The sequence below is a fragment of the Ambystoma mexicanum genome, chromosome 4p (genome assembly GCF_040938575.1).
Source record: "Ambystoma mexicanum isolate Mex_15411 chromosome 4p, UKY_AmexF1_1, whole genome shotgun sequence".
NCBI lineage: Eukaryota > Metazoa > Chordata > Amphibia > Caudata > Ambystomatidae > Ambystoma > Ambystoma mexicanum.
The window spans coordinates 3,536,360-3,563,535 of record NC_090927.1 but is presented as its reverse complement, the minus strand read 5'-3'; the positions used below and the strand labels follow the sequence as shown (position 1 = coordinate 3,563,535).

The 27,176-nt window shown below is 45.5% G+C and overlaps 1 long non-coding RNA gene across 1 annotated transcript in view; it reads right to left on the bottom strand.

The window, feature by feature from the left end:
- The window catches only part of LOC138452532 (uncharacterized), a 472,666-nt gene that overhangs the window by 311,670 nt on the left and 133,820 nt on the right, over positions 1 to 27,176 (bottom strand). Inside the window, exon 2 of the long non-coding RNA XR_011260205.1 lies at positions 25,267 to 25,552. This is a non-coding gene — a long non-coding RNA (uncharacterized lncRNA). The remainder of the gene's footprint in view (positions 1 to 25,266; positions 25,553 to 27,176) is intronic.

Below are 27,176 nucleotides of genomic sequence, written 5' to 3'. Positions count from 1 at the left end.
TCCTGGCAATGCGGAACGGCGTCCTCCGCTTGACCGCAGTCCCAGTTTCAGTATACTCGCAGCTTTACGAGTGCAGGTGAGCTTCTAGACCTATGGAACTGGTTTCAGTGACAGGTTCATTTTCAGCCTACTTTAATATATACCGTTGCACCCACAGATTGAAACGTCGATCTTACTTGGATTTGTTGACAACTCCCCGCACATTTTCACTACAGGCTACCTCGATCCCTCGAGGTAACTTTCCATGCTTTTCACCATCTTTCACCATTTTACACTTTTGAGTTGCACAATATTCATTTTGGTATTTTCTCTTTTTCTTACTGCCTACCCTTTCTATACACCCTGAATCTCATCAAATATTGGTATGTCATTTTCTACTTTTTTTACTTTTTTCACGTATGGTTATATTTTGTACCACATTTATAATTATGTCGATGTTTTCTTAAACCTGTTACTTTTGTGCAATACTCAACAGTTTGTGTAATTTAGACTTGCCCTGATGAAGGAGCGACATGCTCTGAAATGCATTGGCACTTTATGTCTATAACAATTATGGGATGTGTTAGCCGCATCCTCACTAAGATTAAATTAGTGACCATTTTGGAATTTTCTTTCTGATAAACGCATATCACTCTTGACCATACTAGTGATTTATTTGGACGAGATTTATTCTGCTAACACAGTGAACATTTGCTACTTGACTCTAATTTTGGAAACTGCACGGCCCTTGTTGGGCACATACAGAGAGCGTCTGTGTGGCCAGGTTGGTTACCTGGTCTTCTGTATCTTTTGTTCTACGAGTCAGGGTATCTCCAGACTCATCATAGCCAGCTCCTGAATTTTTTTTAAAGATTCTCCTTAATCTGAACTTTTTTTTGAGACATCGATTTGAAAGTGTATTCAAATTAGTGGTGCCCACTTACCCTCCTTCCTGCTCTTATCTCCAATCTTAAGAGTGTACTGTGTGGGAGCGGTGTAGCAGTCAAGGGAAGATAGTGAATGTTGCATTGGGCTGGTTTAATTAGCAGGGAGGGCACAGCTGATGTCAATATTTGGGCCTCTAGGACAGGAAACCATGTGGCTGGTGCCAAAATGATCTTGGAGTGGATGTCAGCAGCATCTGCAGTTGAAGGTCAGGTACAGCACACACAATTTTAATTAGTTGCAGATGTGGGTTTGACGTCAATGGAGAGTCTTTTTTTTTTTATAAAAGAGTGCATGTAGAGGACAAAGACAAAAGGAGGGGGTCAGGAGTGGCTAGAACCAGTTTAGACTAAGCTTAAGTGACAGATGGGTCAGTCGAGTGGCAGATAGATAAGCCAATCACAGAGCAGAAATAGGAACATCTCATTGATCATGCCATATGAGTTAACGAATCATGGATATGATGGGGTTGTCTTTATAACCAAACCATTGGCTCACCTCCATAGGACTGCATATAAGGGTGAGTGAATTCAGTGTTTTAGAGCAGAGTTCCAGAGATGTCTAAAGACGTATGATGTGTAACTGCCTGCTGGAGAAATAAAGCCTGATGTCTTCTTGAAACCTGCCTCCGTCTCCTGCTTGATCAAGAGTCTCCTTTTTTGCCCCAAGAGATGCCAAGGCCCAGCAGATGGGGGTTTTGGGACCCTCAATACAACTGGTATTAAACACAGCACCCCTATCTGTACTTCGAGAATTCAGAGGCCCCAGTGCGGCTTCCCACACTTTACACCAAACCACTGGGACTAAACAGAGCACTCCTTTCTCTATTCAGAGAATCCCGGAGCCCCAGGGCTGCTTGCAACACCTTACCCTCCCACACTTTACACCAAACCACATGGACTAAACTCAGCCCTCCTACCTGCATTCATAGATCTCAGGGGCCCAATGACTTCTTCTCACACCTTACACCAAACCACTGGGACTAAACACAGCTCGGCTATCTGTATTGAAAGTATACATGGGCTCCAAGACCGCTTCCCACACCTTACCCCATTCCCCTGGGCCTAATCACAGTACTCCTGTCCGTTTTCAGAGAATTCAGCGGCCCCAGGGCGCTTCCCACACCTTACCCCAATCCCCTGGGACTAATCACAGCACTCCTGTCTGTTTTCAGAGAATACATGGTCCTGTTGGCCATATGCTATACCTGACACCAAATGACAGGGACTTGACAAAGCAATCCTATCTGTATTCAGAGAATTCAGGGGCCACAGCGCCTCCTCCCACACCTAACCCCAAATCACTGGGACTAAAGAGAGCACTCCTATCAGTGTTCGAATAATTCAGGGGCCACAGGGTCATTTCCCCCACCTTAACCCAAACCACTGGGACTAAAGACACCACTCCTATCTGTATTCAGTGAATTCATGCCCCCTGGGCTGCTTTCCACACTTTACCCCAAAGCACTGGGACTAAACAGAGCACTCCTACCTGCATTCATAGAACTCAGGGGCCCAAGGACTGCTTCTCACACCTTACACCAAACCACTGGGATTAAACAGAGCACTCCTACCTGTATTCAAAGAATTTGAGGCCCCAGGGCCACTTTCCACACCTCACACCAACCCACTGGGACTAAACAGAGCACTCCTATCTCTATTTAGAGAATTCAGGACCGAAGGGCCGCTTCCCACAACTTACACCAAACCGCTGGGACTAAAGACAGCACTCTTATTTGTATTCAGAGAATTCACTGGCCCAGGGATCACTTCCCACACCTTCCACCAAACCACTCGGACTAATCACAGCACTCCTGTTCGTTTTCAGAGAATTCAGGGGCCCCAGGGCACTTCCCACACCTTCCACCAAACCACTGGGACTAAACACAGCACTTAGTTCTGTATTCAGAGGATCCAGGGGCCCAAGGGCTGCTTCCATCACCTTACGCCAAACTTCTGGGACTAAATACAGCACTCCTACATGTATTCAGATAATTTAGGGGCCCATGAGCCATTTCCCACATGCTGCACCAAACCACTGGGACTAAACAGAGCAATCCTATCTGTATTCGGAGACTTCGAGGGTCCGAGGAGTGCTTCCCACACCTTACCCCAAACAACTGGGATTACAAAGAGCACTCCTACCTGTATTCAGAGAAGCCAGGGACCACAGGACTGTTTCCCACACTGTACCCCAAACCACTAGGACTAAACAAAGCATTCCTATCTAGATTCAGGGAATACAGGGACCCGTTGGGCGCTTCTTCCACCGGACACCAAACGACAGGGACTTAACAGAGCAATCCGATCTCTATTCAGCGAATGATGGTGCCACAGGGCTGTTTCTCACACCTTATACCAAACCACTGGGACTACGCACAACACTCCTATCTGTATTCAGAGAATTCAGGGTACCAAGGACTGCTTCCCACACCTTACACCAAACCACTGGTACTACGCACAACATTCCTATCTGTATTCAGAGAATTATGGGGCCCCAGGACCGCTTCCCACACCTTACACCAAACCACTTTTACTACGCACAACATTCCGATCTGTATGCAGTGAATTCAGGGGCCACAGGGCCGCTTACCCCAAATATATGGGACTAAATAGAGCATTCCTATCTGTATTCAGAGAATCCAGGAGCCCCAATGCTGCATTCACTGGGATTATAAAGAACACTCCTACCTGTATTCAGAGAAGCCAGGGGCCCAAGGGGTGCTTCCCACACCTTAGCCCAACCCTCTAGGACTTAAACAGTGCACACCAATCTGTATTCAGAGACTTCGAGGGCTCAAGCACTGTTTCCCAACCTTACCCCAAACAACTGGGATTGAAAAAAGCACTCCTACCCATATTCAGAGAGTCCAGGGGCCGCATGACCGCTTCCCACACCTTACCCCAAACCAATGCGACAAAGCAGATTAATCGTATGTGGATTCAGAGGCCCCTGGTCTGCATCCCATACCTGATACCAAATGACAGGACCTTAACAGAGCACTCCTATTTGTAGTCAGATAATCCAGGGGCCACAGAACCGCTTCCCACACCTAACCCCAAACCACTAGCATGAAGCACAGCACTCCTATCTGTATTCAGAGAATTCTGGGGCCTGAGGACTGCTTCTCGCATCTTACACTAAACCACTGAGTCTAAACACAGCACTCATATCTGTATTCAGAGACTCCAGGGTCCCCATGGCTGCTTTCCACACCTTAGGCCAAACCACTGGGACTAAATACAGCACGCCTGTCTGTATTCAGATAATGCACGCCCCCCTGGACTGCTTCCTACACCCTACACCAAACCACTAAGACTAAACAGAGCACTCCTATCTTTATTCATAGAATTCAGGGGTCAAAGGGCTGCTTCCCACACCTTAACTGCTGGGATTAAACAGAGCACTCCCATCTGTATTCAAAGAATCCAGAAGTCCCAGGGCCGCTTCCCACACCTTAAACCCAACCAATGAGACGAAAGACAGCACTCTTAGCTGTATTTGGAGAATTCAGGGACCAAGGGACTGCTTCCCACACCTTCCCCAAAACCACTGAGACTAAAGACAGCACTCCTATTTGTATTCGGAGAATTCAGGGGCCCCAGAACCGCTTCCTAAACCATACCCCAAACCACTCGGATTAAAAGGAGCACTCCTACCTGAATTCACAGAATTCAGGTGACTCAGGGCTGCTTTCCACATCTTACCACAAACCACTGGGACTAAACACAACACTCTTTTGTGGATTCATAGAATTCAGGGGCCCCTGGACCGCTTCCCACAACTTTACACCAAATGAAAGGGACTTAACAGAGCACTGCTATCGGGATTCAGAGACTTTAGGACCACAGGGTTTCTTCCCCCAGCTTACCCCAAACAGATGGGACTAAACAGAGCACTCCTATATGTATTCAGAGAATTCAGGGGCCACAGGACCACTTCACACACCTAACCCCAAACCACTGGGATGAAGCACAGCACTCCTATCAGTATTCTGAGACTTTGGGGGCCCCAGAACTGCTTCCCACACCTTACCTCAAACCACTGTGAAGAGAAATGACTATCCCCCCCACCTTTTAAACTGAATGTAGTGGAAAAAGACCCCCTCCCCCTTAGACCAAGCGTAGATGACTTGGTGTGGTGACCTATGCCTTCAAATATGCAGAAACATAGAAATATAGTGCTTCTCAGCAAAAGCGCTTTAAAAACCGAGTTATGTTTATAAAATCAAACTTTTTTAAATAATGAAAGGCTTTTTAAGTAGAACATGCTAAGTATATTGTACTAAAAAACTAGGTTTGAAATGGACCAGGTATCAATATATGAACAGAAATAGGGTAATCCACCATTTTGTGATATGATAGGTTATTTATAACGCGCTTAATACCCAGAGGTTTCTAAGCGCGGACTCAGAGATCAAACCTGTGTTGCTTCCAATGTGGGCACATTGCCACTGAGCAATCCTCCCGAGACTGATAGATCAGGCCTTTTGTAATGTGGGCAGCCATCTAAAATGGATGCTGTGCATTTAAATGGTGAATATCTGTGAAACTGTGATTGAAATTAAAAATAATTACCTCTTGGTTCAGTAGCCAGAGACGAGAATTTCCAGACTCTTATCTCCAATCTTAACAGTGTACTGTGTGGGAGCGGTGTAGCAGTCAAGGGAAGATAGTGAATGTTGGATTGGGCTGGTTTAATTAGCAGGGAGGGCACATCTGATGCCAATATTTGGGCCTCTGGGACAGGAAACCATGTGGCTGGTGCCAAAATGATCTTGGAGTGGATGTCAGCAGCATCTGCAGTTGAAGGTCAGGTACAGCACACACAATTTTAATTAGTTGCAGATGTGGGATTGACGTCAATGGAGAGTCTTTTTTTTAATAAAAGAGTGCATGTAGAGGACAAAGACAAAAGGAGTGGGGCAGGAGTGGCTAGAACCAGTTTAGACTAAGCTTAAGTGACAGATGGGTCAGTCGAGTGGCAGATAGATAAGCCAATCACAGAGCAGAAATAGGAACAGCTCATTGATCATGCCATATGAGTTAACGAATCATGGATATGATGGGGTTGTCTTTATGACCAAACCATTGGCTCACCTCCATAGGACTGCATATAAGGGTGAGTGAATTCAGTGTTTTAGAGCAGAGTTCCAGAGATGTCTAAAGACGTATGATGTGTAACTGCCTGCTGGAGAAATAAAGCCTGATGTCTTCTTGAAACCTGCCTCAGTCTCCTGCTTGATCAAGAGTCTCCTTTTTTGCCCCAAGAGATGCCAAGGCCCAGCAGATGGGGGTTTTGGGACCCTCAATACAACTGGTATTAAACACAGCACGCCTATCTGTACTGCGAGAATTCAGAGGCCCCAGTGCGGCTTCCCACACTTTACACCAAACCACTGGGACTAAACAGAGCACTCCTTTCTCTATTCAGAGAATCCAGGAGCCCCAAGGCTGCTTGCAACACCTTACCCTCCCACACTTTACACCAAACCACATGGACTAAACTCAGCCCTCCTACCTGAATTCATAGATCTCAGGGGCCCAAGGACTTCTTCTCACACTTTACACCAAACCACTGGGACTAAACACTGCTCGGCTATCTGTATTGAAAGTATACATGGGCTCCAAGACCGCTTCCTACACCTTACCCCATTCCCCTGGGCCTAATCACAGTACTCCTGTCCGTTTTCAGAGAATTCAGCGGCCCCAGGGCGCTTCCCACACCTTACCCCAATCCCCTGGGACTAATCACAGCACTCCTGTCTGTTTTCAGAGAATACATTGTCCTGTTTGCCATATGCTATACCTGACACCAAATGACAGGGACTTGACAAAGCAATTCTATCTGTATTCAGAGAATTCAGGGGCCACAGCGCCTCCTCCCACACCTAACCCCAAATCACTGGGACTAAAGAGAGCACTCCTATCAGTGTTCCAATAATTCAGGAGCCACAGGGTCATTTCCCCCACCTTAACCCAAACCACTGGGACTAAAGACACCACTCCTATCTGTATTCAGTGAATTCATGCCCCCTGGGCTGCTTTCCACACTTTACCCCAAAGCACTGGGACTAAACAGAGCACTCCTACCTGCATTCATAGAACTCAGGGGCCCAAGGACTGCTTCTCACACCTTACACCAAACCACTGGGATTAAACAGAGCACTCCTATCTGTATTCAAAGAATGTGAGGCCCCAGGGCCGCTTTCCATGCCTCACACCAAACCACTGGGACTAAAGACAGCACTGCTATCTGTATTTAGAGAATTCAGGGACCCCTGGGCCGTTTCCCACACACTACTCCAAACCACTGGGACTAAACTCAGCCATCCTACCTGCATTCATAGAACTCAGGGGCCCAAGGACTGCTTCTCACACCTTACACCAAACCACTGGGATTAAACAGAGCACTCCTACCTGTATTCAAATGGCCTCATTACGACCCAGGCGTTAAGGGTTAACGCCGTCGTTAACCCTTAACGCCTATTCTGATTTTAACGGCTGCTTTTAGCAGCCGTTAAAATCCATGGCGCTAACCCGCCATGATGCCAATTACGCCACTGTAATTTACGGTGGCGTAATTAGCGCCTTCCCCACTCCCATTATGCCCTAAGGGGGAAAAATGGGAATGGGGAAGGGAAAATGGGAAATGGGGATTTACCGCCCCACTCACCTTGGAATGGGGCGGTAAATCTGCCATCCACCATGGTGTAAACGCAGTTTACACCATGGTGGTAAAGTTGGCGTACTTAGCGCCTGGGTCGTAATGACCCCCAAAGAATTTGAGGCCCCAGGGCCACTTTCCACACCTCACACCAAACCACTGGGACTAAAGACAGCACTCTTATTTGTATTCAGAGAATTCAGGGGCCCAGGGATCACTTCCTACACCTTCCACCAAACCACTCGGACTAATCACAGCACTCCTGTTCGTTTTCAAAGAATTCAGGGGCCCCAGGGCACGTCCCACACCTTCCACCAAACCACTGGGAATAAACACAGCACTTAGTTCTGTATTCAGAGGATCCAGGGGCCCAAGGGCTGCTTCCATCACCTTACGCCAAACTTCTGGGACTAAATACAGCACTCCTACATGTATTCAGATAATTTAGGGGCCAATGGGCCATTTCCCACATGCTGCACCAAACCACTGGGACTAAACAGAGCAATCCTATCTGTATTCGGAGACTTCGAGGGTCCGAGGAGTGCTTCCCACACCTTACCCCAAACAACTGGGATTACAAAGAGCACTCCTACCTGTATTCAGAGAAGCCAGGGACCACAGGACTGTTTCCCACACTGTTCCCCAAACCACTAGGACTAAACAAAGCATTCCTATCTAGATTCAGGGAATACAGGGGCCCGTTGGGCGCTTCTTCCACCGGACACCAAATGACAGGGACTTAACAGAGCAATCCGATCTCTATTCAGCGAATGATGGTGCCACAGGGCTGTTTCTCACACCTTATACCAAACCACTGGGACTACGCACAACACTCCTATCTGTATTCAGAGAATTCAGGGGACCAAGGACTGCTTCCCACACCTTACACCAAACCACTGGTACTACGCACAACATTCCTATCTGTATTCAGAGAATTATGGGGCCCCAGGACCGCTTCCCACACCTTACACCAAACCACTTTTACTACGCACAACATTCCGATCTGTATGCAGTGAATTCAGGGGCCACAGGGCCGCTTACCCCAAATATATGGGACTAAATAGAGCATTCCTATCTGTATTCAGAGAATCCAGGGGCCCCAATGCTGCATTCACTGGGATTATAAAGAACACTCCTACCTGTATTCAGAGAAGCCAGGGGCCCAAGGGGTGCTTCCCACACCTTAGCCCAACCCTCTAGGACTTAAACAGTGCACACCTATCTGTATTCAGAGACTTCGAGGGCTCAAGCACTGTTTCCCAACCTTACCCCAAACAACTGGGATTGAAAAAAGCACTCCTACCTGTATTCAGAGAATCCAGGGGCCCCAGGGCTGCTTCCCACACCCTACACCAAACCACTGGGACTAAACAGAGCCCTCCTACCAGTATTCAGAGAATTCGGGGCAACAGGACCGCTTCCCACACCCAACCCCAAACCACTGGGACGAAGCACAGCACTCCTATTAGTATTCAGAGACTTTGGGTCCCAGAACTGCGTCCCACACCGTACCCAAAACCACTGTGATTAAACACAGCACCCCTATCAGTATTGAGAGAATTCATGGAACACAGTGCCTCTTCCCCCACCTTGCCCCAAACAGCTGGGACCCAACAGAGAACTCCTATCTGTATTCAGAGACTTTGAGGGTCCCAGGACTGCTTCCCAACCATATCCCAAACAACTGGGATTACAAAATGCACTCCTACCCATATTCAGAGAGTCCAGGAGCCGCATGACCGCTTCCCACACCTTACCCCAAACCAATGCGACAAAGCAGATTAATCGTATGTGGATTCAGAGGCCCCTGGTCTGCATCCCATACCTGATACCAAATGACAGGACCTTAACAGAGCACTCCTATTTGTAGTCAGATAATCCAGAGGCTACAGGACCGCTTCCCACACCTAACCCCAAACCACTAGCATGAAGCACAGCACTCCTATCTGTATTCAGAGAATTCTGGGGCCTGAGGACTGCTTATCGCATCTTACACTAAACCACTGAGTCTAAACACAGCACTCATATCTGTATTCAGAGACTCCAGGGTCCCCATGGCTGCTTTCCACACCTTAGGCCAAACCACTGGGACTAAATACAGCACGCCTGTCTGTATTCAGATAATGCACGCCCCCCTGGACTGCTTCCTACACCCTACACCAAACCACTAAGACTAAACAGAGCACTCCTATCTTTATTCATAGAATTCAGGGGTCAAAGGGCTGCTTCCCACACCTTAACCGCTGGGATTAAACAGAGCACTCCCATCTGTATTCAAAGAATCCAGAAGTCCCAGGGCCGCTTCCCACACCTTACACCCAACCAATGAGACGAAAGACAGCACTCTTAGCTGTATTTGGAGAATTCAAGGACCAAGGGACTGCTTCCCACACCTTCCCCAAAACCACTGAGACTAAAGACAGCACTCCTATCTGTATTCGGAGACATCAGGGGCCCCAGAACCGCTTCCTAAACCATACCCCAAACCACTCGGATTAAAAGGAGCACTCCTACCTGAATTCACAGAATTCAGGTGACTCAGGGCTGCTTTCCACATCTTACCACAAACCACTCGGACTAAACACAACACTCTTTTGTGGATTCATAGAATTCAGGGGCCCCTGGACCGCTTCCCACAACTTTACACCAAATGAAAGGGACTTAACAGAGCACTGCTATCGGGATTCAGAGACTTTAGGACCACAGGGTTTCTTCCCCCAGCTTACCCCAAACAGATGGGACTAAACAGAGCACTCCTATCTGTATTCAGAGAATTCAGGGGCCACAGGACCACTTCACACACCTAACCCCAAACCACTGGGATGAAGCACAGCACTCCTATCAGTATTCTGAGACTTTGGGGGCCCCAGAACTCAAACCTCAAACCACTGTGAAGAGAAATGACTATCCCCCCCACCTTTTAAACTGAATGTAGTGGAAAAAGACCCCCTCCCCCTTAGACCAAGCGTAGAAGACTTGGTGTGGTGACCTATGCCTTCAAATATGCAGAAAAATAGAAATATAGTGCTTCTCAGCAAAAGCGCTTTAAAAACCGAGTTATGTTTATAAAACTTTTTTAAATAATGAAAGGCTTTTTAAGTAGAACATGCTAAGTATATTGTACTAAAAAACTAGGTTTGAAATGGACCAGGTATCAATATATGAACAGAAATAGGGTAATCCACCATTTTGTGATATGATAGGTTATTTATAACGCGCTTAATACCCAGAGGTTTCTAAGCGCGGACCCGGAGATCAAACCTGTGTTGCTTCCAATGTGGGCACATTGCCACTGAGAAATCCTCCCGAGACTGATAGATCAGGCCTTTTGTAATGTGGGCAGCCATCTAAATGGATGCCGTGCATTTAAATGGTGAATATCTGTGAAACTGTGATTGAAATTAAAAATAATTACCTCTTGGTTCAGTAGCCAGAGACGAGAATTTCCAGACTCTTATCTTCAATCTTAACAGTGTACTGTGTGGGAGCGGTGTAGCAGTCAAAGGAAGATAGTGAATGTTGGATTGGGCTGGTTTAATTAGCAGGGAGGGCACATCTGATGCCAATATTTGGGCCTCTGGGACAGGAAACCATGTGGCTGGTGCCAAAATGATCTTGGAGTGGATGTCAGCAGCATCTGCAGTTGAAGGTCAGGTACAGCATACACAATTTTAATTAGTTGCAGATGTGGGTTTGACGTCAATGGAGAGTCTTTTTCTTTTATAAAAGAGTGCATGTAGAGGACAAAGACAAAAGGAGGGGGTCAGGAGTGGCTAGAACCAGTTTAGACTAAGCTTAAGTGACAGATGGGTCAGTCGAGTGGCAGATAGATAAGCCAATCACAGAGCAGAAATAGGAACATCTCATTGATCATGCCATATGAGTTAACGAATCATGGATATGATGGGGTTGTCTTTATAACCAAACCATTGGCTCACCTCCATAGGACTGCATATAAGGGTGAGTGAATTCAGTGTTTTAGAGCAGAGTTCCAGAGATGTCTAAAGACGTATGATGTGTAACTGCCTGCTGGAGAAATAAAGCCTGATGTCTTCTTGAAACCTGCCTCAGTCTCCTGCTTGATCAAGAGTCTCCTTTTTTGCCCCAAGAGATGCCAAGGCCCAGCAGATGGGGGTTTTGGGACCCTCAATACAACTGGTATTAAACACAGCACCCCTATCTGTACTGCGAGAATTCAGAGGCCCCAGTGCGGCTTCCCACACTTTACACCAAACCACTGCGACTAAACAGAGCACTCCTTTCTCTATTCAGAGAATCCAGGAGCCCCAGGGCTGCTTGCAACACCTTACCCTCCCACACTTTACACCAAACCACATGGACTAAACTCAGCCCTCCTACCTGAATTCATAGATCTCAGGGGCCGAAGGACTTCTTCTCACACTTTAGACCAAACCACTTGGAATACACACAGCTCGGCTATCTGTATTGAAAGTATACATGGGCTCCAAGACCGCTTCCCACACCTTACCCCAATCCCCTGGGACTAATCACAGCACTCCTGTCTGTTTTCAGAGAATTCATGGTCCTGTTGGCCATATGCTATACCTGACACCAAATGACAGGGACTTGACAAAGCAATTCTATCTGTATTGAGAGAATTCAGGGGCCACAGCGCCTCCTCCCACACCTAACCCCAAATCACTGGGACTAAAGAGAGCACTCCTATCAGTGTTCCAATAATTCAGGGCCCACAGGGTCATTTCCCCCACCTTAACCCAAACCACTGGGACAAAGCAGAGCACTCCTATCTGTATTCAGTGAATTCATGCCCCCTGGGCTGCTTTCCACACTTTACCCCAAAGCACTGGGACTAAACAGAGCACTCCTACCTGCATTCATAGAACTCAGGGGCCCAAGAACTGCTTCTCACACCTTACACCAAACCACTGGGATTAAACAGAGCACTCCTATCTGTATTCAAAGAATGTGAGGCCCCAGGGCCGCTTTCCACGCCTCACACCAAACCACTGGGACTAAAGACAGCACTCCTATCTGTATTTAGAGAATTCAGGGACCCCTGGGCCGTTTCCCACACACTACTCCAAACCACTGGGACTAAACTCAGCCATCCTACCTGCATTCATAGAACTCAGGGGCCGAAGGACTGCTTCTCACACCTTACACCAAACCACTGGGATTAAACAGAGCACTCCTACCTGTATTGAAAGGGCCTCATTACGACCCAGGCGTTAAGGGTTAACGCCGTCGTTAACCCTTAACGCCTATTCTGATTTTAACGGCTTCTTTTAGCAGCCGTTAAAATCCATGGCGCTAACCCGCCATGATGCTAATTACGCCACCGTAATTTACGGTGGCGTAATTAGCGCCTTCCCCACTCCCATTATGCCCTATGGGGCAAAAATGGGAATGGGGAAGGGAAAATGGGAAATGGGGATTTACCGCCCCACTCACCTTGGAATGGGGCGGTAAATCCGCCATCCACCATGGTGTAAACATAGTTTACACCATGGTGGTAAAGTTGGCGTGCTTAGCGCCTGGGTCGTAATGACCCCCAAAGAATTTGAGGCCCCAGGGCCACTTTCCACACCTCACACCAAACCACTGGGACTAAAGACAGCACTCTTATTTGTATTCAGAGAATTCAGGGGCCTAGGGATCACTTCCCACACCTTCCACCAAACCACTCGGACTAATCACAGCACTCCTGTTCGTTTTCAGAGAATTCAGGGGCCCCAGGGCACGTCCCACACCTTCCACCAAACCACTGGGAATAAACACAGCACTTAGTTCTGTATTCAGAGGATCCAGGGGCCCAAGGGCTGCTTCCATCACCTTACGCCAAACTTCTGGGACTAAATACAGCACTCCTACATGTATTTAGATAATTTAGGGGCCAATGGGCCATTTCGCACATGCTGCACCAAACCACTGGGACTAAACAGAGCATTCCTATATGTATTTGGAGACTTCGAGGGTCCGAGGAGTGCTTCCCACACCTTACCCCAAACAACTGGGATTACAAAGAGCACTCCTACCTGTATTCAGAGAAGCCAGGGACCACAGGACTGTTTCCCACACTGTACCCCAAACCACTAGGACTAAACAAAGCATTCCTATCTAGATTCAGGGAATACAGGGGCCCGTTGGGCGCTTCTTCCACCAGACACCAAACGACAGGGACTTAACAGAGCAATCCGATCTGTATTCAGCGAATGATGGCGCCACAGGGCTGTTTCTCACACCTTATACCAAACCACTGGGACTACGCACAACACTCCTATCTGTATTCAGAGAATTCAGGGGACCAAGGACTGCTTCCCACTCCTTACACCAAACCACTGGTACTACGCACAACATTCCTATCTGTATTCAGAGAATTATGGGGCCCCAGGACCGCTTCCCACACCTTACACCAAACCACTTTTCCTATGCACAACATTCCGATCTGTATGCAGTGAATTCAGGGGCCACAGGGCCGCTTACCCCAAATATATGGGACTAAATAGAGCATTCCTATCTGTATTCAGAGAATCCAGGGGCCCCAATGCTGCATTCACTGGGATTATAAAGAACACTCCTACCTGTATTCAGAGAAGCCAGGGGCCCAAGGGGTGCTTCCCATACCTTAGCCCAACCCTCTAGGACTTAGACAGTGCACACCTATCTGTATTCAGAGACTTCGAGGGCTCAAGCACTGTTTCCCAACCTTACCCCCAAACAACTGGGATTGAAAAAATCACTCCTACCTGTATTCAGAGAATCCAGGGGCCCCAGGGCTGCTTCCCACACCCTACACCAAACCACTGGGACTAAACAGAGCCCTCCTACCAGTTTTCAGAGAATTCGGGGCAACAGGACCGCTTCCCACACCCAACGCCAAACCACTGGGACGAAGCACAGCACTCCTATTAGTATTCAGAGACTTTGGGTCCCAGAACTGCATCCCACACCGTACCCAAAACCACTGTGATTAAACACAGCACCCCTATCAGTATTCAGAGAATTCATGGAACACAGTGCCTCTTCCCACACCTAGCCCCAAACAACTGGGACGAAACAGAGCACTCCCATCTGTGTTCAGAGAAGTCAGGGGCCACAGGGCCGCTTCCCCCTCCTTACCCCAAACAGCTGGGACCCAACAGAGAACTCCTATCTGTATTCAGAGACTTTGAGGGTCCCAGGACTGCTTCCCAACCATATCCCAAACAACTGGGATTAAAAAATGCACTCCTACCCATATTCAGAGAGTCCAGGAGCCGCATGACCGCTTCCCACACCTTACCCCAAACCAATGCGACAAAGCAGATTAATCGTATGTGGATCCTGAGGCCCCTGGTCTGCATCCCATACCTGATACCAAATGACAGGACCTTAACAGAGCACTCCTATTTGTAGTCAGAGAATCCAGGGGCCACAGGACCGCTTCCCACACCTAACCCCAAACCACTAGCATGAAGCACAGCACTCCTATCTGTATTCAGAGAATTCTGGGGCCTGAGGACTGCTTCTCGCATCTTACACTAAACCACTGAGTCTAAACACAGCACTCATATCTGTATTCAGAGACTCCAGGGTCCCCATGGCTGCTTTCCACACCTTAGGCCAAACCACTGGGACTAAATACAGCACGCCTGTCTGTATTCAGATAATGCACGCCCCCCTGGACTGCTTCCTACACCCTACACCAAACCACTAAGACTAAACAGAGCACTCCTATCTTTATTCATAGAATTCAGGGGTCAAAGGGCTGCTTCCCACACCTTAACCGCTGGGATTAAACAGAGTACTCCTATCTGTATTCAAAGAATCCAGAAGTCCCAGGGCCACTTCCCACACCTTACACCCAACCAATGAGACGAAAGACAGCACTCCTAGCTGTATTTGGAGAATTCAGGGGCCAAGGGACCGCTTCCCACACCTTCCCCAAAACCACTGAGACTAAAGACAGCACTCCTATCTGTATTCGGAGAGTTCAGGGTTTCCAGGACCGCTTCCTACATCTAACCCAAACCACTGGGACTAAACACAACACTCCTATCTGTATTCAGAGTATTAAGGGGTGCAAGGGCTGCTTCCCACACCTTGCACCTAACCACTGGGACTAAACACATCACTCCTATCTGTATTCAGAGAATTCAGAAGCCCCATAGCTGCTTCCCACACCTTACACCAAACCAAAGGGACTAAACAGAGTACTCCAATCTGTATTTAACAAATTCAAGGGTCCCAGGGCCGTTTTCCCCTCCTTACCCCAAACCACTGGGACTAAACACATCACTCCTATCTGTATTCAGAGAATTCAGAAGCCCCAGAGCTGCTTCCACACCTTACACCAAACCACTGGGACTAAACAGAGTACTCCTATCTGTATTTAACGAATTCAAGGGTCACAGGGCTGTTTTCCCTCCATACCCCAAACCACAGGGACTAAACAGAGCACTCTGATCATTATTCAGAGACTTTGGGGAACCCAGGTCTTCTTTCCATAACATACTCCAAACCACTGGAATAAACAGAACACTTATCTGTATTCGGAGACTTCAGGGGCCCGAGGGCCCCTCCCCACACCTTACACCAAGCCACTGGGAGTAAACATAGCACTCCTATCTGTATTATGAGAATTCAGGGGCCCCAGGGCAACTTCCCCTGCCTTATACCAAACCAGCGCTTTGGAGTAAAGCGCTATATAAACACAATAAATACAAATACAAATACACTGGGAATAATCACAGCACTCCTACGTGTATTCGTAGGATTCTGGTGCTCAAAGAGAACATCTTATGGAAAAGATGGGAGCACACATGTTGCACAATATTCAGAAACCCTGTCACGAAACCCAACACCAACATTCAGCTCTTTTGTGAAAAGCCAAGACTCACAAACAGTGATGGTTTCCAGCTCTCAGCAGACAATCACAAGCAGGTCGCACCCTTGATCGTGAACCCCCAAACGCTTTTTGGTGACAGTGACTGGTCTCAGAATCAGCTGCTGTTAGCTGGACCAAGGAACCTTCGGTGATACATGGTGTTGGTACAAATGCAGGTTGGATATGAACTAACATCATGTGCTCATTCACACCAACGCAAATACTGTGTGTGCATTTACACACTGTGTGTGCTCACGTGCAATGCAATGGTACCCTGCCCCAACCCGGCAGCCACCCAGCCTTCCAATCCATCATATGGGTTTCTGCGGGCGTCTACTCAACGTGTACATGTATCTTCATCTGGGCACACTCCATGGTCAGAGAATGCGATATATTTCAATCATCGAAAGAGAGAAACAAAAGCAAACACAATCCTCTTGAAATCGCTCCTGTTTAAATGTGATCATATTAACTCGCATGCAGACGCCAGGAATGTTCTCTTTGCACAGAGATAGGGTCCATTTGAAAAGCCACCAAGGGAAGCGCAAGATGCTCAAACCTCAGAACCTACAGGAGAACTGCCAGAGATACCGGGAAGACCAATTCCATCTGATCATAAGAGTGATAGGTGGTGGAACAAGATGACCAACATTCTATTGATGATCAGCCTCCACGGAATAAAAGAACGACAGAGGAGGAGAGGCACAGGGTTCTTATCCAAAGACAAATGCAAGACCCTCCTGATTCACCCTTAACAATTAAGAAGCGAACCAATGTACCAACGACAATAGTAGAGGATGACGGTGTGGATGACTCTATAGAAGAAGCTATGAGTATGCGCCCACTAATGGAAGCAGGCCTACCAGTCCAACCGCACCTGAATAAACGTCTATGCGTACAACAGAAGAGAAAGACCAAACATATGCCATTGAAAATCAACTCACTTCTTTCACAATCAACAGTTAAGGCTGCTCTTTCCAAGTTTGTAGTGAAAGCTGGGTCTGGAGGAGAACAGAATATGGTGGTACGGCAGCCACCGATTGCATTTGTGGCAGCGGTGCATAGGGGCTAGTGACAATCCCCCAGAGTCTCTAACTACTACATTAGACCATGCAATGATGAGAATGGCTCCTAAAATCTTCCCGGCCATCCGTTCCAAATTGAGGAAACCAGACAAACAGAATGCTGCTGTGCCGACACAAGTGAAAGAGCACGATGGAATACAAGCTAAATCTTCAACATTGAACTCCCTGCATGGGGATACAAATGAATACACGGCTAGTCTGCAAGACAGGCGACCCCTTGGTCGATGAGGTGTACCTAATTCCCAAATTACTAGCCATCAAAACCTGCAGGAAAAAACACATTAACTGTGGAATTGGAAGGCGTGATCCCTGAAACGAGCATCTCAGTGCTTAATCAAACCAATATTTTGACTCTTCTTCAAGAAATTCCCACACTGGGAGGGATAACAACTGGCGATATAGCCAGAATATTTTTTCCTGACATATCTAGACTTGATCAAGTGGTGATACATCTAAAATCCAAAATGGTTTTGGGTACCTTGTTCAAAGAGCGAGACAATCTAAGACGTTTGGTTTACGACTTGATACCTCCAAATATCAACCATCGTAGCGATTGAGTCAATGAAACTTTTGACTTTTGACTTTAAAAAGGAAGGTACTGACCTCAGAGTAAACCAGAGATTGACCTGGCTTTTTTCTACACCTGCAAACTAGACTGATGAGGCAAAATACCAGGAGGATGGAAGATCTGACTCCCGAAGACAGGGAAACACAGAACCCTTCTTGGTTGTGTCATTTAAAAAACACACTTATTTACTTGCCCACATTGACTAGTGCTGCACCTAGAGATAACTGTGAAGACTGGCCGGCATCTCACCTAGATAGAAATGTGAATGCTTGCATGTGCCACTGTCAAGTTTCAAAATGGGAATAACAGCAATCACTCTAGATAGTCTGTAAAAACGGTCAACTTTTATTCAAACTGAACACAAACTTTTAACTGCAAGAAAGATTCTCTGTAGTTGTTTAGAAAACTAGCTTCTCTTCAATGCAGAAGTGATATTTCTTTAAATTATTCCAGAAGCTGTGCCAGAATCAGTCTCTCAATTTGTCACTTAGACAGAACTTTTCTTATCTACTAAATTTATCTTGAACGTTCTCCAGCCACTTTCAATCACATCTTAAAAGTCTTTGCATTCTTTCTTTTCTTGTTTTTATTTTCCTCACCTTTCACTTTGCACTCTATTTCTTATTATTAAAGTCTGACTTTCTCTTTATCCTTTCATTCGTCGCTTTTCCTAGCTGCAGTTCCACTGATGGCTCCTAGAGGTCCTCACAGCAGGCTTAACAGCAATTCTTGGTACCTGAAGTTCCACTGATGGCTCCTAGAGGTCCTCGCTACCCAGACCTTTCCGTTCTCTACATTCGGGAAGCGAGATCAGCTGTTTCAGCTACCCCAATCCCCATTCTCCGCTTCACTTCTCTCAGAGCTCCTGCAAACTCAGCTGTCAGTTATCAGCTGTTCATGGAGCTTCTCCTTTCACGGACCTCACACTTCAATCAATGTTTCTTCCTCTAACTAGTTTTAAAAACATATTTAACTGAAGATCATTTTCAGGGCTACTTTCTTATAAGTAAGACCCAAAATCGATAAAACTGTGATCGATCCACATAGAACCATCAACTTCACCACGAACTACAGCTCAAACAATTCAATCATTCGGAAAATCCTCAGTAAATACTGGAACATTCTCAAATCAGATTCTGACCTTATAACGATTTTGGAAGTCAAACCTACTATCACCTTCAAGAAAGCAAGTAATCTCAAAAAGATGCTTAGTCCGTCACATTTTGAGTTGAAACATCCTGATAAAAAATCTACCACACAAACCATGTGGCTTCAAAAACCCATCAAAGGCTATTATAAATGCGGTCAATGCTCCATGTGCCAATATGCAGAAAATGGTAAAACAACCGTCCTCAAACCAAATGGCACCAACTTCACCATACAACAGTTGATCAATTGTAACAGTCAATTTGTTATATATATCATCCAGTGCGTATGCAAAAAACTATACATTGGGAGCACGATCAGAAAACTCAAGACAAGAATCAGTGAACATATTAGGGCCATTACCAACAGAGACACAAGATCACCAATAGCTAATCATTTTACAGAATCACATCAACCCTCTCAGATCAGTCAAATAAAATTCTATGGAATTGTAAAATTGCAACCGGCCCCAAGAGGAGGGAATCTACAACTAAGACTTCGACAACAAGAAGCAAGATGGATTTGTTTGATGGACACCTGCCATACAGGTCTTAACACAGACCAGGAGATATGTCATTTTTTATAAACTATACAAGAGGCACTTACCTCTACATTATTACATAATTTTGCAACAAATATAAGATTTCAGGAACATTAGGATCCGATCGAGCAAACATGGCGCCCTCAAAAAAATGTAAACAACCATTAGACGCGTGCGCGTGACGTCATTACGTGATGTAACGTGCGTATTACGTCATCCCGCACGCGACTCACGTATGACGTCACTCCGCACGCAACACCGCGCGAAACTCATTCATAATATGTAGAGTCCACTGACCACAGCAGACAGCATCGAGAGAGTGAGAAAAAACACCTTTCATACGGTAAGCAAGGCTTTTTATAACCATTTACAATCTCCAATTCTTAGGAAATCAGGCATTCAGATTAACTACGTTGTTTTGAATAGCATTAAAGTTTTGACTTCGCACAAGCAAACTTAGATACCAAACCAAACCGTACTGTTCCAAGGTAACATATAAGTCCATTCACATTGTTGACTTCCATTTGTCTACTCTCAAGATACCATTGCCCATATGAATCAACTAACTTAAGACTTATCAACTATGACACAAGAATATTGAAATCAGTCGTACATGAGGACAATACTGAATTATTGAAGCAAAACAAACAAGGATGATTATGATAACTTTTTGGAAAGCACCTTTGACCTAGAGATACAAATATAAACCAGATGCTTTTCACTCTTTCAGACCAAACCGGATGGAATTAATAACATCACCTTAAATAAAGGAACCATCATGTATATGAACAAGATTTGACATTTAGCTGTAAGTATCTAATTCAACATTGACTGTATAACGTCATCACAAGATACTTTGCTCAAAATTGCCCATTCTTTTTCCCACTTTTTTCCTCTCAGATTTTTTCATTTGTCTATCTACCCTTAAATTCCTCCTGAAGAACCGCCATAACCATGTGGCGGAGAAACACGTGTTGAGGATAACACTGATCTACTGAAGTTAAACTAATAAGAATAACTAAGACAATGTTTTGAATAGCAATTCTACTTAGAAGAAATTACATAATTGTTGAAACCAACCAAACAAGAAGAACTTCAAATAATGTTTTGAAAAACGACTGGACCTTCATTAACCAACAAGGTAACCAGACAACTGTTATAGACAACCAAACAAGTAATACTTTGGAAAAGTAAATTTATCTGCAACACTAAACAAAACAACCATTGAGAGAAGTGAACAACTGAACCTAGTGAATTCAACTAGGGTTTCGCAATTTTCAAGCAACAACGTGGGACACAGCAACTTAGTGAACTCAACTAAAAACTTTGAATCAATTTAAATTTTGAATTCTTCTGTTTTTCCATCAACCTATATGCTATGTTCATGATGTAAAATGAATCTCTTTTTGTTCACAGTACAATTGAATTCTCAATAAAAATGACAATTGGAATTTAAAAACGAGCAAGTCTCTATATTAAAACATTTATTTTTGGAGAAGCGCTAGAGGAGGGCCCTTCTTCGTTTCTACTTTCTTATAAGCCCAGGCATAACTGCTCTCTCTTTACTCCTCTGTAACCTGGCAACCAGAACACACAGGAGACTAGGTTAGATAAAAGCACCTACAAAGTTAATCTCTTTTCCCATTCAACAGTTAAAATGTCCTTTATCATGTATATGTCCCGCCCTCGTTCACTCATTCCTTCATATTCAGAATAATGCTGTGAGGTGCTGTGAGGCCGGATGTTATCAGATAACATCCCCTGGTTTCATATACTTCAACCCCTCATGTGAATGACCCTTTCACAGACCCCCCCCACCTCCTGAGCCCTTACGTTCGGGTAGGGTATGAGTGCATGAAAAGAAGTCGGCCTGTTTTAGCAACCGACCTGGCCGATCTATAGTTTGAAAAGGGTAAAGTTGCAGAGAAAGAAACCATCTTAATATCCTTGGATTGGTATCCTTATTCCTTGATAGGCATACTAATGGTGCATGATCTGTCACCAGTGTGAAATTCCTCCCAAGGAGATAATATCTGAGCCCTTCTATAGCCCATTTGACGGCTAAGCATTCCTTTTCAATAATTGCATACCTTAATTCATGAGGGAGTAACTTCCTGCTGATAAACTTAGATGGACGTGATGGAATGCTCAACTTTAGCCAGCGTCGCACCTAGATAGAAATGTGAATGTTAGCATGCGCCACACTTAGATGGAATACTCCACTTTAGCCGCCCCGCACCCAGATAGAAATGTGAATGTTAGCATGTGCCACACTTAGATTGAATGCTTTGCTTTAGCCCGCGTCACACCTAGATAGGATTGTAAATGCTAGCATGCGCCACACTTAGATGGACTTAGATTGAATGCTCAACTTTAGCCCGCGTCGCACCTAGATAGAAATGTGAACGTAAGCGTGTGCCACATTTAGATGGAATACTTCACTTTAGCCGCCTCACCCCAAGATAGAAATGTGAATGTTAGCATGTGCCACACTTAGACTGAATGCTCAACTTTAGCCCGCGTCGCACCTAGATAGAAATGTGAATGTTAGCATGTGCCACACTTAGACTGAATGCTCTGCTCTAGCCCACGTCACAACTAGATAGGATTGTGAATGTTAGCACGAGCCACACACTTGGATGGACTTAGATGGAATGCTCAAATGTAGCCTGCGTCACACCGAGATAGTAATGTGAATGCTAGCATGCGCCACACTTAGATGGACTTAGATTGAATGCTCAACTTTAGCCTGCGTCGCACCTAGATAGAAATGTGAACTAGGCATGTGCCACATTTAGATGGAATACTTCACTTTAGCCGCTTCATACCCAGATAGAAATGTGAATGTTAGCATGTGCCACACTTGGACTGAATGCTCAACTTTAGCCCGCGTCGCACCTAGATAGAAATGTGAATGTTAGCATGCGCCACACTTAGATGGAATACTCCACTTTAGCCGCCCCGCACCCAGATAGAAATGTGAATGTTAGCATGTGCCACACTTAGACTGAATGCTCTGCTCTAGCCCACGTCACACCTAGATAGGATTGTGAATGTTAGCATGAGCCACACTTGGATGGACTTAGATGGAATGCTCAAATGTAGCCTGTGTCACACCTAGATAGTAATGTGAATGTTAGCATGAGCCACACTTAAATGGAATACTTAACTTAAGCCTGCGTAACACTTAGATAAGATACTGAAGATTAACAATTGCCACACTCAGATGGAATGGTGAATGATAGCTAGCACCACACCTAGTCTTAACTGTAAGGACAGCAATGCCAATTAACCAATCCACTAACAACTTCACCTCTCTGCATACACCTCTCAAACTGTAGCCAAACACAACCACAAACCTACAGCACAGCAACCCGCACAAACTTCTCTACACTGCAACAACAAGACAAACCACATATAGACTCGCACAACAGCACACAATGACTACCGACCGTAAAACACCCCAAGTGCAGCCAACGGACCCACCGGGCTAAGGCTGACAACAGCACATCACTGCTCGCTTGCACTTTTTCACCTTACTCCCACTTACTCATCCCCGCCCTTCCCTAGTTGTTCCTAATTTGCCAGTAAATCGCCTAAAATGGACACCGCAAATGTTAAGGAAATTAAGCCGTTCACTTACTGAGACAGTTTCCACAATGACTAAACAAGAACTGACAAATGACTTTTCTGTGGAGAACTTTGAGTGTTTTATAGCAAATGTAATTGATTCTAACACTCTAGGAAAGAATACTCAGAGGCCCCAATACGACTCTGCTCACATACCTACAATTATGAGGTTGTCAGCTGAAAGATGACCATATGAAACAAGGTACGTTGGCCACATACACGTCAGTCTACTCTGATAAAACAGCCAGGTCTACTTTCTTGCGATTTCCTTTGAATATGCTCTGCACAAGGGAAACACTGCTTAGATATGGGCAGCTTATGGAAGACTCTGTCTCTTGCAGACAATGTAAGGTAGAGACAGAAAGATAAACTGCAAAGCATATATTGCTAACTTGTGTAGCATTGAAGCCATTAAGGGAAAGAGTGTTTCATAGGAAAACATGCCTTAATGAACATGCTATCCTATCACTAGACCAAATGTGGAAATACTGTCTTACTGGGGGAACAACTAGAGCTGTAAATGCAGTCCTACCATTCTTTTGCTCATTCATTGCGGCATTGGAGGTTTAGTCGACATTCATTGTTTCTTTCACCTCATTGGGTTCAGGTGATTAATTGGTCCTTGTGATTCATTTATTTTCTCTTCTCCTTTATTTGCTTTTATCTGTTTTTTATGATTCGTTTTCTTTTTTTTTAAATATGAAACTGTAGACTGACTGTTTGAATTGTAGTATTGTTAAAGGTTGAATTCATTTTTAACCAATAAAACCAAAAAACACAAATAAACCAATGAATTCAAGGTGTACATAATTAATGCCAAGATGCAGATGCTGCTAATCACAGACATTCATTTAATGTTGGAAATAATGTGCCCCCAAAAACACCAATTCACAAAACAGCACAACTCTAGAAAAGTAGCCACATTTACACTTCTAATGACTCCATCAGAGCATCAGTGCAGAAAGGAGAGAGGAGTGTATTGCAAACAGTGCTGTGAGTGTGCAAATCACCCATCTCTGTATTATTCAGGGAAAGCCTGCAGTAAATATATTCATTGAATAAACTAATCAGACCAGGTGGAAACAAATAAATCACACCCCAAGTCTTATGTATAACCCTTCAGCCTCAGAGGCCGACACTTAATATATGACTGTGGATTGACCAAGAGTGGACTGATAGAGAAACACACCTGAGCCTTAGAAACACAGCATTTATCTCATTACCAGTAGCCACCGCCCGAGTCAGAGTATCAATGGGACAGAGCAGGGCCAATACACCTGATCACTAAATCAATGCCAATGCCCCCTCATCGGTCAGTGCACCGAGAAGCACGTTCACACTGTAAGAATAAAGACGCATATTTAGGTGAAGCTAAAAGCTCATGTGTTTTCCTATAACTGGATGAGCATGTGGCGCAACCCAAGGGAGGGGAAGGTAAGGGTCATCAGTGCCAATCCTTGCGTCACTTGTTGATCTGCGGGCAGCCGGTACTTAGCAAGAACGGCAGAGTCCGCATGGACACCATGAAATGACAATGATGAAAAGACTGAAATACTTGCAAGATTTCCCTGGAGATACCCTTGGGCAGGAGAAGCCTCCGAGGATGTGCGAGTGCCAGATGGAGCCACCTGGATGGCCTATCACAGGAGACTACAGTGAGGCCAGAGGCTTCTTCCAACCTCTGCCCCAGCTGCCGCATGTGACATGTGTACACACAGACCAATGGGAGGGCTACACTGTTAGCTTCATGAGCAGAAACCACTTTTCCAAAAGAGTTTCATGCATCTATGTCAGATGATTTTGTCAGCTAGTTGGGCAAGCAATGAAGTATCAGAATGTTGGGTTAATCAAAGCTTACCTGATCAGCAAGAACTGTATCTGATTCATTCCAAATTCTTTTGTTGAGGGACGACCCTGACGCATGGTAGACATAGAAAAGATACGTTGTCTTGGATGGTTTTCAAGAATCTGGAGCACTAACCAGATGCACCTAGCAGCTCAGGTTTGGCCCCAGAGGGAAGTTGGACATGATTATTCTTTTATTAAAAGTCATTCCGAGCCACGCTGGGCATAGTATGTCTTCTATGTTCAGTGATTGTTGTGCAGGTGAAGGAAAGACAGCATGCCTAGCTGCTCTGCAAGCCCTGAAAGAGAATAGAGGAATGTTTTACTGCAACATCTCTGCTATGCCTTTGAAACCTTTTCTGAATGAAGAGACCTCCATATTAGCCGGTAATGGGGCGATATGACCCCCACCCCCCGCCCCCCCATGGTGGGCTGACACTGCCGGCAACGGCCCAGATTCCAAGTTAAGGGCCCGAACGTAGTGAGAATCCATGAACCCGGAAGTCATTGTCATTACTGGCCTATTACTTGGGTTATAGCACCAGAGCACCCACGAAAAATAATTATGGGTGCTAGTTAAAACCATTTATAAAAAAAAAGCAAAACGAACTTACCTTCCGTTATGGGCCCGGCCTCGCCCTTTTGTTGACAGCAGTGCACAGGGGTCACGGGGTCACCTGACATGGTGCCCACGCGCCCCATAACACCTTCAATCCTGTCAGGCTGCTATGAGAGGGAGTCCCTTTTCAGTGTTGATTAGGATAATCTTGTTAAACCTGCATGTCTTATCAAAATAATAGTGGTTTTGCTTTTTTTTTAAACATTTGGTCGAGTTCTTAACAACTGCATGCGCTTTTTTGCAGGTGCTAAAGACATCATAGGGGGGTGGAATTAGATACTTTCCAACATTCGGTGACCAAAAAGATGTAGGAATTTTCAAGTTTCAAAAATAGTAATTCCCATAACAATGGCATCACAGGAAAATGCAAAACATAGATTGTTGGCACCATTGACGCATTCTAAAATACACAACCCATCAAACAGCACAGCATGGAAAGATGTTCAAATGTTAAAAATGTATAATTCTGAAGGGTAACTTAACACCAAATTCAATTACCTGACTTCACAGAAGGTAATCACACAGAGCTGGTAGGCAACGTTGGCCACTGCTCTGTAGCAGCAGCCCAGGCAGTACATATTCATAGCTCCCAACCTTTTTCGTCACCAAGGCGGGTGAAAACACACGATTTTCTTTTTGGCGGGTGAGAGGCCCATAGAAGTGAATGGGCGAATGAGGGACTTGGCGGGTGATTCATTTGCTTTCAAGGCGGGTGACACCCGCCAAAAGCGGGTGAGTTGAGAGCTATGCATATTTATTGCAAGTTGAACACTGAATGACATGGTGACCGATACTCCCCTCAGTCTGATAGGCAGATGCTGTGTGATGGTGTTACACTCTGCCACTTGCCTTCACTGGTGGTTCACCTAAGGGTTGTCCCATCAAGAGTGCAGGACAGATTCAAGTAGATGTCAGTTCAGTGAATTGGTTTGAGCCCAATCAAAGTATTCACCTACCAGCCCACTGTACAGACTAATTAATGTGTTGCATGCTTTGTCCTGCAGCCTGCCTTATAGTCACATAAATCACTTGCCACTGTAAAAAGCAGTAGGATCTGTCACTGAAATCTGTAGGCGGTAGGACTGCTTAAAAAGCAGTAGCCTACTGCCTAAATCTGTAGGGGTGGCAAGCATGGAATTAGCAAGTGAGGCTCAGGACGAGGTGCCCGCAGCACTTGGGAAGCCTAAAACGTAAGCTTATACCAGTGAAAACAGCCTGCCTTTCAAGCCTCCTGATTTGCTAGCACCCCTGCCCAGGGTGCTAATGTGACAAATCCTTTACTGGAATGAACAAAGGCGAATACA